At 38.2% G+C, this 17636-nt stretch overlaps 1 non-coding gene across 1 annotated transcript; it reads right to left on the bottom strand.

Moving 5' to 3' along the window:
- Positions 1–388: 388 nt before the first annotated feature.
- LOC125164987 (U6 spliceosomal RNA) lies at positions 389–495 on the bottom strand. Its single transcript, XR_007151896.1, has one exon. It is a non-coding gene; the product is annotated as a U6 spliceosomal RNA (small nuclear RNA).
- Between the last annotated feature and the right edge of the window lie 17141 nt (positions 496–17636).

The following is a 17636-nucleotide window of genomic DNA, read 5'->3' as shown; positions in this document are numbered from 1 at the left end:
TGTGGTGAATAATTCCCCAAGTATAAAAAGGGGATTTGCACTTGGGGCAAAGAGAACAACAAAAGATAAATATTTACTTAAGACACTTATTGAGCTATATCTGACAATTTCTGTGTTCAAGGGATAAAAGCCAATGAAATAGTTCCTGCCTCTAAAAAGCTGTATACGGAAGTATTTTATGAATTTGAAAGCTCTCAGAAACTGAAGATCCTGATTTTATTGTAATAATTTTAATATCAAGATTATACTAATAGATTCTGAAGATATTTTTAAAGATTTATGTTGACGTATCCATCTAATTTCAACATTACTTTATTCAAACATATAAGAGCCTCCAAAATTTGACTTCCTATGTACAACACTATTTTTAACTAACAGATTTTTTTTCTTAAATATGGAACCCTTCACGAATTTGAATGTCATCCTTGCACAGGGGCCATGCTAATCTTCTCTGTATCATTTCAATTATAGTATATGTGCTGCTGAAGCGAACACTAATAGATTTTGATGAAGGTTAGCCAATAGCAACTCCAAAGTTACAAAAATACACTATGTGAATGAGTTCTATGACTTATTTCTCTTTAGCCAGTGAAACTGCAATTCCTAATGTTATGCCCAGAATTCGTGATCCCCAAAGACCACCAGGGAGCTGAGTCTGATGCAAAAGCAAAGAGCCTTTATTCGAGCTAGCTCGAGCTCAATCCCCTACCTGCACAACGCAGCGGTGAGATGCCGGAGAGAGCCAGCGAGTTTCAAAAGCACAAAGGTTTTATAGGGGGTCTAGGGTCAGTTGGTGAGGTAATGGCTGTGGCCTCAGCCGATTGGCTGGGGAAGGGTCGTGGCCTCAGCCAATTGGCTGGGGAAGGGTCGTGGCCTCAGCCGATTGGCTGGGGAAGGGTCGTGGCCTCAGCCAATTGGCTGGGGAAGGGTCGTGGCCTCAGCCGATTGGCTGGGGAAGGGTCAGAGTCCCATTACGCAGGTCGCAGGGCATGTTTTGATCGGGAAGTTTGAACGGGTGAGCGGGAGGTTACTCAAGGGGAGGAGGTGTGGTCTGAGGTTTCTGTGATTTTCCCGGAAAGGGACCATGTCGGGGACATAGTCACTCAAGGTGGAGGACACAGAACAAGATGGAGTCGGCCGGTGTAGTTCCGCTCTTTCACTAATGTAGCAAAAGAATTGCCTATATTTATATGGAGTCATATAAGTCATATGACTTACATGAGTCATATAAGTTATAAGTCGAACAACTTAAGGGAGAAAAGGTGAACGAAATAGAAAATAATGTTGCTTGTTTTCTATTGTAAATAGAAACTTTGGAATTTCAGATGTTTCATTAAAGAACATAGTAGTTTTCCTACATTATGATATAAAAGAACTGTGGATCTCTGAAGAGTATTTCTTCCGACAGAGAGCAAAAGAAATGTTCCTCTCCCAGAGCAAAATTAGTAATTAACATTCAGTGAGTAGAAGAAGGAGCTTCTGAAAGTACTACCGGTTATTCTCAGTTACCTTGCCTATTATTGGCAACGAACTAGGGAGTTTGTGACTTAGCCTGCCCCAGAAAGATGGATCAAAATGGGAGGTAGAACCAAGTCTCACAAATCCTACTTCTTTGGGAAACAAATCATAAGGAACAGCTAACAACAATCAGCAACCAGAAGGCAAATGCTGAGAAAAATAAGCAGGAGCTTCTAGTTCCAGCATGATCAGATCTGAAAGGGTTAGCTTGTTCATCTGTCTTTGGGTCAAAATAATCATTTTTGCAATCGCCAAATCATTTTGAAATGCAATATGTATAAAAATTCACATGAAATAACCAGAAAAATACACATAATTACAATGTACACATTGTACCCATGTACACATGTACATTGTGTACCCATTGTACACATAATTACAATGAAACTAGGAAAGCAGCAGTAGCAGCAGCATTTACAGAGTGACTGCAAATCAATTCACAATACTAATCAGTTTCATTAGGTAATCTTTCTGAATCTATTCCTTCTCAATCACCTGGTCAAAGAAATAACTAACCTAACCTTGTTCACTAGTTAGAAGGTGAAATAAACAGTTGACAGCTAAATTATAATGATCATGAAGTGATATAATAAGCTTTTTCTTTCTCAAATGGTAATGTCTGTATTTCCTCACCCCCCAAAACAAGCACATTCTTTTCTCTAAACTTTTGAAGCACTTTAATCTGCAGCCGAAGACATTCTTCAGATTCCCTCAGATGCAATTTGGCATTTTTCTCCATGACAAACATTCACTATCCCATCAATTAAGGAGCAATCAGTGATATTAAAACACATTGAATATAGTTATACATTCTACATGGAAGCACAATATCCTCTTGATTTTTACATCCAACAGTTAAGAAAATGTTATTTCAGCTATTTCCTCTAATAGGCTGTGCTGTATATTCAATTGCCTTCTTTCTTTTATGATTGTTCAAAGGAAACAAGACAGTAAGAATACAGAGCACAGGGTAAGTGCAAGACAGATAATTTTGAGAGGCACTGAGCTCCAAAGAGAATCCTCATCCAAGGTCATTAATGATGATTAAAGAAAAATAAAATGATAGCTTCAACTTAAATAATTCTTAATGACAACACATTAAAGTCTGTTAATGCAGTTTAAGCCTCACTTATACCAATTAACAAGATAATTGCAAAGGAAATTCCTATTTTCTCCTATGGAAAAAAAATCACCATATTTGTCATGGTAAAAGGTAAGGACTTTGATGAATATAGAACATCATTTTCTTTTTTCTACATTTATGTTTACTAATATAGATGCATCAGTTAGGGTTTTATAGCTTGTCCCATTATTATCACTTGCCAAACGAAAAGCAGAATTAAAATGTAGCTACTGTGATATTTATTACCTACCTCTAACCCTAGAAAGGATTTAAGAGCAGGGAATCATCAGAAGCTTAAGGATTAAATACGCTCATTTTCAACACTGATTTCCATATTCCCTCTCAAATGACCCTAGTCCTCATACCTCAGGTTCTACTATCAAGTTATTTTAGACTATCAAGTTCACAAAATGGAATTAATCACCCTCTCCATTTCACTGCACATTATCAGTATCTGTGCAATGCCTTTCTCTTCTTACTTGGCTACTTTTATTTTATTATTTTTTCCATTCATCTGTCATCTTCATCTCTCTCCCACTCTTGTATATTTAATATGTGCTTACTAGTCTGTCATTTCTGCTTATTTAGATACACGCATATCCTTAAAAATAAATGTAGTATTGTTTTCTAGGTGTGTGCATTTGATCTCCTTGACAGATATTCTCTTATAAATCTCATAGTTTCCTTTTTCCCACTTGTCATGATATTTAAATATCCACCTAGCTACATATTAATATAGAATACTAATTCTTAGTGCTGCATGTAACTTAATTATATGTCTATCTCTCACTTTACTTCCCATTTACTTCCTGATAGACATTAGGCTCCCTCCATTCTTATTACCACAAACACTGCTATAAAAAGTATTCTTAGTGACAGTTGCAAAGACCTAGCACATAACTACTACATCATAGAGAGTACATAAGTATGGTTAATTTACCAAGTACTTCCAGGTTGCTCTCTGGAATGATTGCACCAGATAACTCTCCCTTAAGCTGTGTGGGAGGTTTCTTATTTCCCAACATCCTCACCATGACTTAATATTATTAGACTTTCTAATTACTATTCTAATTTGCATTTTTTGATTAGTAGTATGGGCAAATAACTCTTCAGGTGCTTATTAGCCCTCTGGGTTTCTCTATTTATTTATGTGTTTTCTCTTTTGACAGTAGAATGCAAACTTTATCAGTGCTATTATTGACTTCATCTTCTTTCCTGTTCGGTTTTATTAGAAACTTATCTAATTAATCTTTTCAAAGAAAAACTAACTCTGGATTTTTACAGCAATGCCTGGCACATAGATGTTCAATACATATTGAATGAATGATGAATAAGTGAACAGATGACAAATGAATGTCTTTTGCTGCATAATAAACAGCTGCAGAACTCAATGGCCCAAGAACAAATGTTTATTCCTCTCATGGGTGTGCAGACTGGTCTGCTGTACATTGTGGCTCTGCTGAGATCTACTGGGCTCGGCTCCAGACTGCAGTTTGGTTGAGGACGGTGATGAGGAGAAACTCTCCTTTAGATTTTAAAAATATGTTGCTTAATAGGTTCCACGTTTTAAATTGCCTTTCTTTAAAGTATAAGAAATAGTACAGAACATTTACAACCCAGGAAGCCTAACAAAAAACCTTGCAGGCTTCCTTGTCAAGAAAATATCTTGCATAAGATCATAATTGATTTTTTTTTATTATAACTTAATATTCCCTACTTACATATTCTGACTTCCAATGTAAAGAAGACTCTCCAGGGGCACCTGGGTGGTTCAGCCGGTTAAGCATCCAACTTCGGCTCAGGTTGTGATCTCATGGTGCATGAGTTCGAGCCTCAGTGCTGACAGCTCAGAGCCTGGAGCTTGCTTCAGATTCTGTCTCCTCCCTTGCTGCCCCTCCCCCACTCTCTCTCTCTTTCTCTTTCTCTCTCTCTCTCTCAAAAATAAACATTAAAAAAAATTTTTTTAAGTAAAGAAGACTCTCCAATATGCCAAATTGTTTTACTACAGACTGTCTCAATCTCTAGGAATATAACATCTACCCAAGGTTTGTTATAAAAAGAGAAAACAAGTAAAGCATGTTTCAGGCATTTGTATACAAGTCATCAAATGTGAAGGCATATCGCTATTCTGCCAGTATGCACGACCATACCAGTTGGTAACATTTTGACACAACTCCATTGGTAAATTGGCTCTACCCTGAGTCCCTCCCCATTGCCTCTCCACTGCCCCAGCCTGACCCAAATATACTCCTAATCCCCAGGTGAAAAAGCACAGCCCCCTCCCAGGACGTGCTGCAGCACTTCAGCTGGTGTCTGCACTGATTGGTCAGTGCACTGTGCTATACTGTCTAAATATTATTTTATTTTTCAAATGTTTATTTAATTTGGGAGAGAGAAAGAGAGAGAGTGGGGGGAGGGGCAAATAGAGAGGGAGAGCTGGAGAAGACTAAGCAGCATAGAGCCCAACATTGGGCTTGATCTCAAAACCCTGGGATCATGACCTGAGCCAAAATCAAGAGTCCAATGCTCAGGGTACCTGGGTGGCTCAGTCAGTAAAGCATCCAACTTCAGCTCGGGTCACGATCTCACAGTTTGTGAGTTGGAGCTCCACATCTGCTGTCAGCACAGAGCCTGCTTGGGATCCTCTATCTCCTCTCTCTGCCCCCCCCCCCCAAAACTAAACATTAAAAACAAAAAAAGTCTAACTCTTCACCAACTGAGCCACCCAGGTGCCCCTACTTATTATATATTTTAAATATCACCTCCGATTGGTAGGATATAGTGCATATTCACATGTACAACTTGAATTGTAAATAAATTCATGGTAGGTGTTTTTGGCCTTTGTTCCTCCGATAAATACACACATATACATATGACAAGTATGACACGTATGCTTACTCTCTGGCATCTCTGGGGTAAAGAAAACAGTCCAGTCTTGCTTTTCCCTAAAGTTGTTGGTATTAAAGATGCCTCTTGCAGTTTCTCTTCCAAACACAATGCAAAGCTTTGCTTCTTTCTTCCTTTCCACTCCTAGTTACCATCTGAATTCATTCCTTTTCTTGATCAAACACTTCCTCCTACCGTGTTTTCAAATAGTATCTTTGTGTGTCAGCCTTCTGAGGTCTTGTGTATCTTACAATAACTTATTCAGCCTTACATATAATTAATAGGATAAAAAGTTCTAGCTTCCAAGTTCTCTTATTTCAACACTTTCTCTGTGCTCTTTCTATCTACAAACTGATATTATTCTTTTTTCTTAATGTTTATTCATTATTTTTTTTTTTTTTGAGAGACTGAGAGACAGCACAAGTGAGGGAGGGGCAGAGAGAGAGAGAGAGAGAGGGAGACACAGAATCCAAAGCAGGCTCCAGGCTCTGATCTCTCAGCACAAAGCCGGATGAGGGCTCCAACTCAGGAACCATGAGATCATGGCCGGAGTCGGAGTCGGACGCTTAACCTACTCAGCCCAAGTGCCCCTATTATTTTTTAATCTCTCAAAATTCTGTCACTATGTCCTTTTTAAGTATTGTTATTTAGTTTATTTATGTATTTTGAGACAGACAGAGACAGTGTAAATGGGGGGAGGAACAGAGAGAGGATGAGAGAGGCAATCCCAAGCAGGCTTCGTGCTGCCATCACAGAGCCCCATGCAAGGCTCAGACTCACAAACTGAGATCATGACCTGAGTTGAAACCAAGGAGGACACTTAACTGACTGAGCCAAACAGGCACCCCTGTCACTGTCTTAACTTCTCTTAGTTTTTCAGTACAACTTTGTAACTTCCTTTGTAATTTCCTTCTGGAAATTTTCATTGACCTGATCTCACTGCTTACTAATTTGTTTCAAGAACATTCAGTCTGATAAACAGTATCCACAAAACAGTAGCAAGGTATATCTGATAGTGCCTTTACTGTATTATTTCATCTAGCAGATTTTTCATATTCAATATCTTCAATTGGTCCTTCATAATTGATTTTCCTGATTCATGTTTCTAATGTTTTCCTTTAGTTCTCTATTATTTATTATGCTTTTTAAAAATTCTTATTTGGTCTGATCCATTCATTTGGTTTCCTCTTTTAAAGATTTATCCATTTGCTTACTTTCTTTTCATAGTACTTTCATTCCTTCTACTTTGTTATTTTTTTCCTGTGTCCCTTAGGATCTGGAGTAATATCTAAATGATTTAATAACCAGATAGCATGGACACTAATCCTAATAGAATATTGAACTTATTGGAAGAGATAGATGCCCACTGTAACTACCTGATATAGTCTCAATGCTGAATGTTAGTCCAATGTGGGACTATCAGCTACCTTTGCTGGTTATACATACCATCATATGCTGATTAATATCTCCAGATTGCAAAGTTCTTGGTTAAGTACCAAAACTCTCTGCCCAATGACCTAATTCTGATGTTGATTTGTCCTAAGTTGGTTGGTAGCATATTTTTGAAATCTTCTCCCTGCAATAATTAAAATTCTATTCACATTTTATTATGAACAAGATTTTTTAAGATCATAAAACATTTAAGATGTTAAAACACTTTCAAGAAAAGCCTGCAGTTATGAATATTCTGTTTATTATCCGGCAAGGGTATTCTTTTTATTTCCAAATTAGATGACCTGACCCAATGTCAAAATTGTAATCATGGATTATTTCACATAGTGTGTTTGTTTGTTTGTTTGTTTGTTTTGTTGAGAGAGAGAAAGGGGGGGAGAGGAGGAGAGGGGGAGAAGGGCAGAGGGAGAGAGAGAATCTTAAACCCCATGCAGAGCTCAATCCCATGACCCTGGGGTCATAACCTGAGCTGAAATCAAGAGTCAGAAGCTAGAGTTTTTATTTATGTCAAAATTTAACAAAACAGTGGTGAGCTTTATTTGACACTACAACACTTACTGTTCTCTTTTAAAATATTTGGCACTTGACTATTGGATGTCAATAGTCAGACTATTGCTTCTTAGGAACTTGCTTTCAATTAGCCTATCTTGCCACTAGATGGAGAGTGATGACCTGTGTACAGTCTTGTGTAAATAGCCAGCCTTAAAGATAGCTATTTAGGGGTAATGCATATGTATGGAGTCTTGTTTCAATCTAGCAAAAAATTAAAATTCTAGTTTCAAGGGTGGATTTAAAACAAGTTCTTTCCCCTCTAAATCACTACATATGAATAAAACAAGGCTTCTTTTTAATTCCTCCTCTAAATCACCCTATATTTATGTGGGAAGAAAAGGGAGAATTGTTAGCCCCAGGCATAGTAAGTAATCAATCAATTGATGGATCGATCAATCAATCTCTTAATATTTCAGTCTAGATGCTGTACATGCTGCCTGCTAGGAGAAAAAGATGTGTGAACTGTTGTCCTGACAAGACAAGGGGTCCCCAGAATTGATCCAGCCACATTAATCAGGAAAGGATAGTGACTCCATCAGCCAATTCTAGCAGATGGAATGACAGCTGTCTGTTTGGACCTTTCAGACCTTCCTGAATCAAAGAGCTCTTCCTTACAGAACTTCTCTCCTTTCAGAACTCTTACTGTTAGTGGCAAGACATTCAGAGCCTGGACTCATGCACAAGTAAACCACAGACCTCATCAAATTATACTGATAGATATTCAGACACTTACCATTCAAGTCTAGCATTTCCACCCAAATTGAGGTGACTGCATCATAATCAAGTTACATACTCTTACTTTTAAGTTAAAGCCTGTAGGCTCAATGAAGTTTAATTTTAGAGACAGTAAAAGAAGAAACTTTCCTTAATACTTACTTGAAAGACAGCCAAAGGATTGTCTACCTACCAATAACAGGGCTAAAGTAAGAGGTCACTAGATCTTAAAGTTACAATAAACATCCAAAATTTGTTTGGATGAGCAAAACAAATGTTACATTTCTCATTACTTCAGATAATGAATAAATGCATTGTTGAGAAATACTAGGGCAATGAGTGACAGTAATTCACTTATGGTGAGAATTAAAATGTTCAAACTCACTAGCAAAGGAAATTCTTAGTTAAGCTTTGTTTTTTGTTTAACTCTATCCCCAATGTGGGACTTGCACATTCGACCCTGAGATTAAGAGTCACATGCTCCATTGAATGAACCAGCCAGGCACTTCTGAAATTCTTAGTTTTTAATTGATGTGTCATTTTTCTTCTTAAAAGTACAAACTCATTAATCATGATTGACAAAGTTGGCTGTAAAGAATATAAACTGATATAAGTTTCCAAGAGGGCAATTTTGCAATAATTATGAAAAACTTCAACAGAATTCATACTGTTTGACGTAGAAATTTCACTTCTAGGAATTTATTTTAATTATCATAAAATGATAAATATGTATCAATATTTAAATTGTATACAAAATTGAAAATATGTATCAATCTAAAACCAAAATTCAAAGAATGGTTGAATAATTTATGATTCAGTGCTCTACTTCATATGAACCTACTTCTAATCTTTCTGTGTCTTTGAGGTTGGAAGGTAAAAACTACACTTCCCAGATGCCTTCACTGTTATGGCTGTGGATGGGTTTGTGTTCTACCAGTCAGGGACACTGGATCCACAGACACAGGACTCACAGCAGGGGCTGTTTTTGATGCTGCAAACACAACAGGAGCCTGCATTATTCTGACTGTCTCTGCCTCTTAGTTTGATGACTTCCCGGTGTCAGTGCTGCCTCGGGAATCAGGAATTAGCGGGCAAGTGGAAGTTCTTATAAGAAGTTCACTTAGTTCCTGCCATTCCAAAGAGTTTAAGCCATCGCACACCCAGTAATAAATTTCTGCTTAACTTAGGTAGAACAGTCTGCAAGTGAACCATATCCAACAACTCATTATACGGTACAATTATGACACATCAATTTAAAAATCTCATTGTTGTGAGATTGTTGAGCACGATGGTCAAGAAAGAAATCTTTGGACATTTTGCAGTGCAATTTAGTAAATTTATTTAAGTAGCGCAGGGCAGGACTTGTGGGTAGTGATGAAGTTTTGGGGTGGTGGGGGGTCCGGAGCCAAAGGCCAAGAAAGAATTCTTGAAGACATCTTTGGTGCAAAAAGGCGATTTTATTACAGCACAGGGACAGGATCCATGGGCAGAAAAAGGTGCACTGCAAGTGTTGGGGGGGTAACCGTTTTAGGGAGTCGGGGGAGATAAAGTCTGGAGGGAGTTTCCAAAGAGACTTTCACATGCTAAAGACTTATCAGAGGCCTACCTACTTTCAAGCTAAGGTTGTTTTTCCCTCTAGCAAAGCATTAACATTAAGACAGTAGGGAGTTCCTGGACTTCAGACCACAGATGGGACTGCCTCTTTCTTGTAAACTGGTGGACACTCCTATAGTTTAACCTTTGTTTATTTGTCCTTTCCTGTTTTGGGGTAGCTGGGAGTGTCCAAGGAATATCATACATGTCCCACCTGGGCGGAAGTGCCGTTAGCCCGGACTTTGCCCTCTGCTTGCCTCACACTCCCTCATCAGGTAGAAAGAGCTGCACTTTTGCTGTATGTAGCTAGTGCTTATATGCTTAGTGTTCAAGGGGGAGGGGATATGCAGGGAGTATTAGATCTTAAATGTCTTCTTCAAATTTCTACTCGTAAAACTACTTTCGGAAGATTTCTCTGGTGCTTATCATTCAGTTCCATATTAACTATCAATGAGATTACGTAAACAGTCATGAGACCCTTTAAGACTGTAGCAACCAGTACATATTTGATCCTTATCGGATCTATGCAAGCTATAGGTCAGCCTTCTGGGCTAAAGGTGAACATTTTTCTGCTTCTATCCCTCATCAACATTGTCAAAATTAAAAGATTTAATGAGGTAGGAGTAAATGCCTAGCTTTTTTTTAACGGGCTCAATTTATTTTCCACTGATTTATCTATCATTACTTTCGCCAAAAACTGTTTTCTTAAAGGGCCTCTATGTCTTTAAGAGCAAACATTTAAATTTGTGTATTAAGTTCAACCTGGTTTGAGGGAAAATTACAAATGATTTTCTAACTCAGGGCACTAAAAAGATTTCCCTTCTGCTGTTCACCTTAAGCCACTATTGCTATTCTAACCAATTTCCCTCCAAAGCATTTGTTTTTAGGAGTAATGCGGGTAATCATCTGAGGGAGCCTGTCCTTCAATCTTAAGACAGATTTGCTCAAACCCACATAAACGGTGCAAGACCCGCATATCTCCTGCTTCCAATTGTTCAGCGAATTCTTGGGAAGAAATGGAAAGTGGGAGGGTGGCTTTTTTTTTTTTTTTCATTTTTGTTAATCCTGAACAGTGAATCAAGTGGTCTTCTGCTTGTTATTTCCATTCCTTATAGGAGGATAAGGGAACAGTACAGAAATGCCTTTCCCTCTAGTATAAATTACACTTGCCTGTGTCAAATGAATTAAACAAGAAGGCCATTAGACTGAGGTGGCTCTAAATGCCCTGTGGGCCCAGGTAAGCAAACCTAACCCTAAACTGGTAAATGCCTCAAGGTTACTAGGTCAAAAGCTAAAGACAACCAATCACAAACAACTCATTAGGCTTTAAGCTACAGACAGTCAATAATTTCCTTACATTGCTTCCGCTTTTTCCCTATAAAATCTCTCCCCAGCTCCTATGGATGGAGCACCCTACCTACTTTTGGCTTGGCACTACCCAAATTGAATTGATTTTTGCTCAAATAAACTCAAAATGTTTACTCAAATGTATCTGTTCTACAAGATAATTCAGTCATCATATTTTCGTTTGAAAACTTTGTAAACCTGGGACCACACCAGTATGTTCTGAATATATTTGTAGACACCTTTGGGATAAAGACTATGCAATGTAGGGGCGCCTGTGTGGCTCAGTCAGTTGAGCATCTGACTTCTGCCCAGGTCATGATCCCGTGCTTCCTGGGTTCGAGCCAAGCATCGGGCTCTGTGCTGACAGCTCATATCCTAGAACCTGCATCGGATTCTGGGTCTCTCTCTCTCTCTGCCCCTCCCCCACTTGCACACTGCCTCTCTCTCTCTCTCTCTCTCTCTCTCTCTCAAAAATAAATCAACCTTAAAAAAAAAAAAGACTATGCGATGTAGATCAAAGCTAAGTTCAGTCATTCAGAGGATGGACTACAAGGACTGCAAGGCACTTTCTAAAAAATGTCACTTATTTTTTTTCTTCAACCTCTAGAAACGACTAGAGGTAAGAGTTAATCCTGTAAGCCACTTTGTGGCCCTACCAGGTCTTTCCAGGCTGCCATGACTAGGAGGCAGTTTGGTATGCAGGCTAACATGAGATTAAGACTGGTTAGTTCTGGATTCAAGTTTCAGTTCTTCTACATACTTTTGTTTGGCCAAATAAGTTAACCTGTTTCAGTTTCTTCATCTTTAAATATGAGATCATATGAATATCTTCCTCACATGGTTATTACAAGGATTCGGTGAAAAAATGCATGCAATTCCATTTTAGCATTTAAGAGTATAAGGTCCAGGGCACCTGGATGGCTCAGTCTGTTGAGCATCCAACTCTTGGTTTGGGGTCAGGTCATGATCCCAGGGTTGTGGCATTGCGCTCCACGTCAGGGTCCACACTGAGCATAGAGGCTACTTAAGATTCTCTCTCTCCCTCTGTCCCTCTCCCCTATTCATGCTCTCTCTCCCTCTCTTAAAAAAAGAAAAAAAAAGGGAATAAGGTCCTAGGTGTATGTAAGCGGTGAAGAATTTGGCCCAAATTGAATTTATATTGCTTACAATCCTGATTCTTTTATAATCATTATCTCTGTTAATGACATCTTTTAGATGCTTGTCAAGAACAGATATTATTTCCTTCTCTGAGCTACATATAATTTTGGTTCTTTTAAAATAAGCAACAAGAGGGATGCCTGGGTGGCTCAGTCCTTAAAGCCTCTAACTTCGGCTCAGATCATGATCTCACAGTTCATGAATTCCAGCCCCGTGTCGGGCTCTGTGCTGACAGCACGGAGCCTGAAACCCACTTCAGGTACTGTGTCTCCCTCTCTGCCCCTCCACTGCTTATGCTCTGTCTCTCTCTCAAAAATAAATAAACATTAAAAAAAATTTAAAATAAACTAAAATAAGCAACAAGAAGAAAATTTCAGAGCAGCAATAATGGTAGGACATGTTACACAGGGATTTAATAAGTAAATACAAGGGAAGTTTAAAATAAAATGACTAGTATTAACAAAATAAATCTCCACCTGATTTCTAGATACTAGAAGCAGTGTGAACTCTTTTCTCTTTCCACCCAAGTAAATATCTAGTCAGGCCCAAGAAGCCTGACCACTTATTGTTGGCAAACTTTATGTCCTACTCCTCTTCCCTCAAAAAAAACAAAGCCATGGTAAAACTACCACCAATAATAACTGCAAGAACAACAACACCAATAATAAGAACAATAATGTCTGGTTTTTGAGCACTTGCTACAGTGTGCCGGATACCACACGTGCTCTACTTGTGACACTTGCACAGTAACTCTCTGAGCTAAGTGTTCTGATTCCCACATACCCTCAGAGATTAAGACACAGAGTGGAAACAGGTTCATTTGGTCAATAGCTCCTAAATGGCGGAGTCTAGACTACAATAGAGAGCCTGATTCCAGAGTCTTAAAGAGGTCAAAATTTGCAGTTGGGTTGCCCACAAACCAAATTACTAGATACACGGAAGCCAATAGACTTTTTTTAAAATGTAAATCCGAACAATGCTGTTCTTTTGAATCACTTGAGATGCTAGCTAAAATGGCAGATTATCAGGCCTATGTCAAGCCCCTGAACATGATCTCTAAGATTAAGACTAAGAAGCTGCATTTTCAATAAAGTTTCCTTATGGATCTTATGCACAGTACAAGATTTGACTTTGGAAACTCCACATCAAGAGGATCAAGTTCAAACTTTGTATTTTGGCACAAAAGCCAATGTCTTGAGCAGTGCCTGCCACAAAATGAACGTTCAATAAATACTTGTGAAAAAAATAAAAACAAAACAAGGAGGCAGAGAGAGGAGGAAGTGGAGAAGGTAGGATTGGCTGCTTCAACTTTAGATAAAGTTAAGGCTTAAGACAGAAATAAGGAGAATAGACTAGATACCCTATAGAAATTCTGCCTGCCCGTATTAATTCTAACCTTTATTCTGCCTTCCACCTTGTTTTTCTTTCTCCAAAAGGTAACATAGCCCTGGAAAAACAAATGCAATGATTAACTAAGTATCAATTTGACTATTTACCTTTTGTTTTATTTCACTTATTTCATTTCTTTTGGGAGAATGCAAGTGGGGGAGGGGCAGAGAGAGGGGAACCGAGGATCCTAAACTGGCAGGCTGACAGCAGTGAGCCCAATGTGGGGCTTGAACTCAGGCACCATGAGATCAAGACCTGAGCTGAAACCTGGCGCTCAGCCAACTAGCCACCCAGGCACCCCTAACTACTTAGGTTTTTAATGCTTTTTTTTTCTTTCCTTCTCTTTATTATACCTTTCTCTGCTTACATGGGCATAAGAATGCTTGTTCTGGTCAAATCCCTTTAGATGGAAGCATTAATTTACAGCTTGTGTTGAGGTCCTTCATAGGCATACACAGCCACACATGCACAAAAGTAGTGGCTGCACGTTCCAGTTAGCCCGCAATTTTTTTTAAATGTTCCTGAAAATGTGGCCTGAATGCTACTTCAGAAAGCCTGGCACAATTGAAATCCAAACTTACCCAAGTAAGAAGTCTCCTAATGATATTTTTAAGAGCAGTTTTAGACTCACAGTAAAATAGAGAGAAAGGTACAGAGATTTCCCATGTACCCCCTGCCTCCACACATGGGTAGCCTCCCTCATCAACATCCCCCACCAGAGTGGCACATTTGTTACAAGTGATGAATCTACATTGACACATTGTTATCACTCAGAGTCCATTGTTTACATCAGGGTTGACTTTTCACTACATTCTACAGGTTTGGACAAATGTATTTATCATTATAGTATCATGTGGAGTAGTTTCACTGCCTTAGAAATCCTCTGTGCTTCACCTATTCATCCTTCTCCCCCCTCTACCCCCTGGCAACCACTGATTTTTTTACTGTCTTAATAGTTTTGCTTTTTACAGGTGTCATATATTTGGAATCATATAGTTTGTATCCTCTTCAGATTGGATTCTTTCAGTCAGCAATATGCTTTTAAGTTTCCTCCATGTTTTTTCATGGTTTAATAGCTCATGTCTTTGTAGTGTCAACTGATATTCCATTGTTTGGATGTACCACAGTTTATCTATCCATTCAACTACTGAATGACATCTTGGTTGCTTCCAAATTTCGGCCATTATGAATAAAGCTGCTATAAACCTCTATGTGCAGGTTTTTGTCTGGACATAAGTTCTCAGCTCCTTTGGGTAAATACCAAGGAGCATGATTGCTGGATCAGACAGTAAAAGTATGTTTTTAATTTTGTAGGAAATCGCCAAACTACCTTTCAAAGTGGCTATACAACCTTGCATTGTTACCAGTGTTAAAAAGATAAACTGAGGCATATTAAAAAATGTAAGAGTTTTTTGAGCAAAAATGAATTCAAAGAGGGCAGTGCCAAATTGGAAAGTGACTAAGAGACTTCCACTGATAGAAGCTAGGGGAAAGACACGTAGAGAAAGTGTGGAAGCAAAGAAAGGAAGTTGTTTGATTGGCTATAGCTTAAAGACTAGTTGGTTGTTTGTGATTGGTTGTCCTAAGGTTTTGATTTGAAAGGCTTGAAGTGTTTACAGGCTTAGGTTTTGATTTGCTTATGAAAGCCACCTCAGTTTAATAGCCTCCCTGTTTGATTAATTTAACAGAAGATGAGGTTCTCTATCCACGTCCAAGGGTAAAATGCAGCCAGGCCTCAGGAAGAACTCCAATTGAAAACTAGATTACTATAGGTCTAACAAGATGTGTGTTTTCCCATTTCTGCTTTTCTCTTTGCATTTGTTCTTTTTTTGTTGTTGTTTATTTATTTTGAGAGAGAGAGAGAGGGATGCTGACTAATATTCTATAATTGTATAATATAAATGTGTATATATAGAGATGGAGAGTAATATTCCATTATATATCTATATCATCTATATCTATATCTACCTATATCTGATATACCACCTCTTTATCCATTGATTGATCAGTGGACATTTAGGCTATTTCTCTAGTTTGGCTATTGTTGATAATGCTGCTACAAAATTCAGGGTGCATGCATCCCTTCAGATCAGTATTTTTGTATCCTGTGGGTAAATGAGGGTAAATACCTAATAGAACAGTTGCTGGGTTGTAGGATAGTTCCACTTTTAACTTTTTGAGGAACCTCCATACTGCTTGCCAGAGCGGCTGCACCAGTTTGCATTTCCACGAATAAGGTAAGAGGGTTCCCCTTTCTCAGCATCCTCACCAACATCTGTTGTTTCCTGTGTTGTTAATGTTAGCCATTCTGACAGGTGTGAGGTGGTATCTCATTGTGGTTTTGATTTGCACTTCCCTGATGTTGAGTCATATTGAGCATCTTTTCACGTGTCTTGGTCATTTGGATTTCTTCTTTGGAAAATGTCTATTCATGTCTTTGCCCATTTTTTTAACTGGATTATTTGTTTTTTGGATGTTGAGTTTCCTAAGTTTTTAAGATATATTTTGGATACTAACCCTTTATTAGATATGTCACTTGTAAATATCTTCTCCCATCTGAAAGATTGCCTTTTAGTTTTGCTCATTGTTTCCTTCACTGTGCAGAAGATTTTTATCTTGACGAAGTCCCAATAGTTCATTTTTGCTTTTGTTTCCCTTGCCTCCAGAGATGTGTCTAGTAAGAAGTTGCTATAACCGATGTCAAAGAGGTTACTGCCTGTGTTCTCCTGTAGGATTTTGATGGTTTCCTGTCTTACATTTAGGTCTTTCACCCATTTTAACTTTATTTTTGTGTATGGTGTAAGAAGAAAGTGGTCCAGTTTCATTCTGTTGCATGTTGCTGTCCAGTTTTCCCAGCACAAGTTGCTGAAGAGATTGTCTTTTTTCCATTGGATATTCTTCTCCGCTTTGTTGAAGATTAGTTGACCCTACAGCTGTGGGTCCATTTCTGGGTTTTCTCTTCTGTTCTATTGAGCCATGTATCTGCTTTTGTGCCAGTACTATACTGTCTTGATAACTACAGCTTTGTAGTATAACTCAAAGTCCAGAATTGTGATGTGTCCAGCTTTGCTTGCCTTTTTCAAAATTGCTTTGGCTATTCAGTGTCTTTTGTGGTTCCATATAAATTTTAATATTGTTTGCTCTAGTTCTGTGAAAAATGCTGGGATTGCATTAAATGTGTAGATTGCTTTGGGTAGTATAGACATTTTAAGAATATTTGGTTTTCCAATCCATGAGCATGGGAAGTTTTTCTATTTCTTTGTGTCATCTTTCATAGGTTTCTATAAGTTTCTATGTCTTTCATAAGTTTTCTATAGTTTTCAGAGTACAGACCTTTTACCTCTTTGGTTAGGTTTATTCCTAGGTATCTTACGGTTTCGGTGCAATTGTAAATGGGATCAATTCCTTGATTTCTTTTTCTGCTGCTTCATTATTGGTGTATAGAAATGCACCTGATTTCTGTACATTGATTTTGTATCCTGCAACTTTACTGAATTTGTGTATCAGTTCTAGCAATTTTTTGGTAGAGTCTTTTGGGTTTTTTACATAGAGTATCATGTAATCTGCACATAGTAAAAGTTTGATCTCTTCCTTGCCGATTTAGATACCTTTTATTTCTTTTTGATGTCTGATTGTTGAGGCTAGGACTTCAAGTACTATGTTAAATAACAGCAGTGAAAGTGAACAACTCTGTCTTGTTCCTGACCATAGAGAAGAAACTCAGTTTTCCTCCATTGAGGATGATATTCACTGTGGGTCTTTCGTAAATGGCCTTTATGATGTTGAGGTATGTTCCTTCTATCCCTACTTTGTTGAGGGTTTTAATCAAGAATGGATGCTCTTCTTTGTCTTTGCTTCTTCTGCATCTATTGAGAGGATCATACGACTCTTATCCTTTCTTTTA

The sequence above is a fragment of the Prionailurus viverrinus genome, chromosome B1 (assembly GCF_022837055.1).
Source record: "Prionailurus viverrinus isolate Anna chromosome B1, UM_Priviv_1.0, whole genome shotgun sequence".
In the NCBI taxonomy this organism is placed as follows: Eukaryota; Metazoa; Chordata; class Mammalia; order Carnivora; family Felidae; genus Prionailurus; species Prionailurus viverrinus.
Note: the sequence above shows the minus strand (reverse complement) of the source record. Positions and strands in the feature narration are given on the sequence as shown.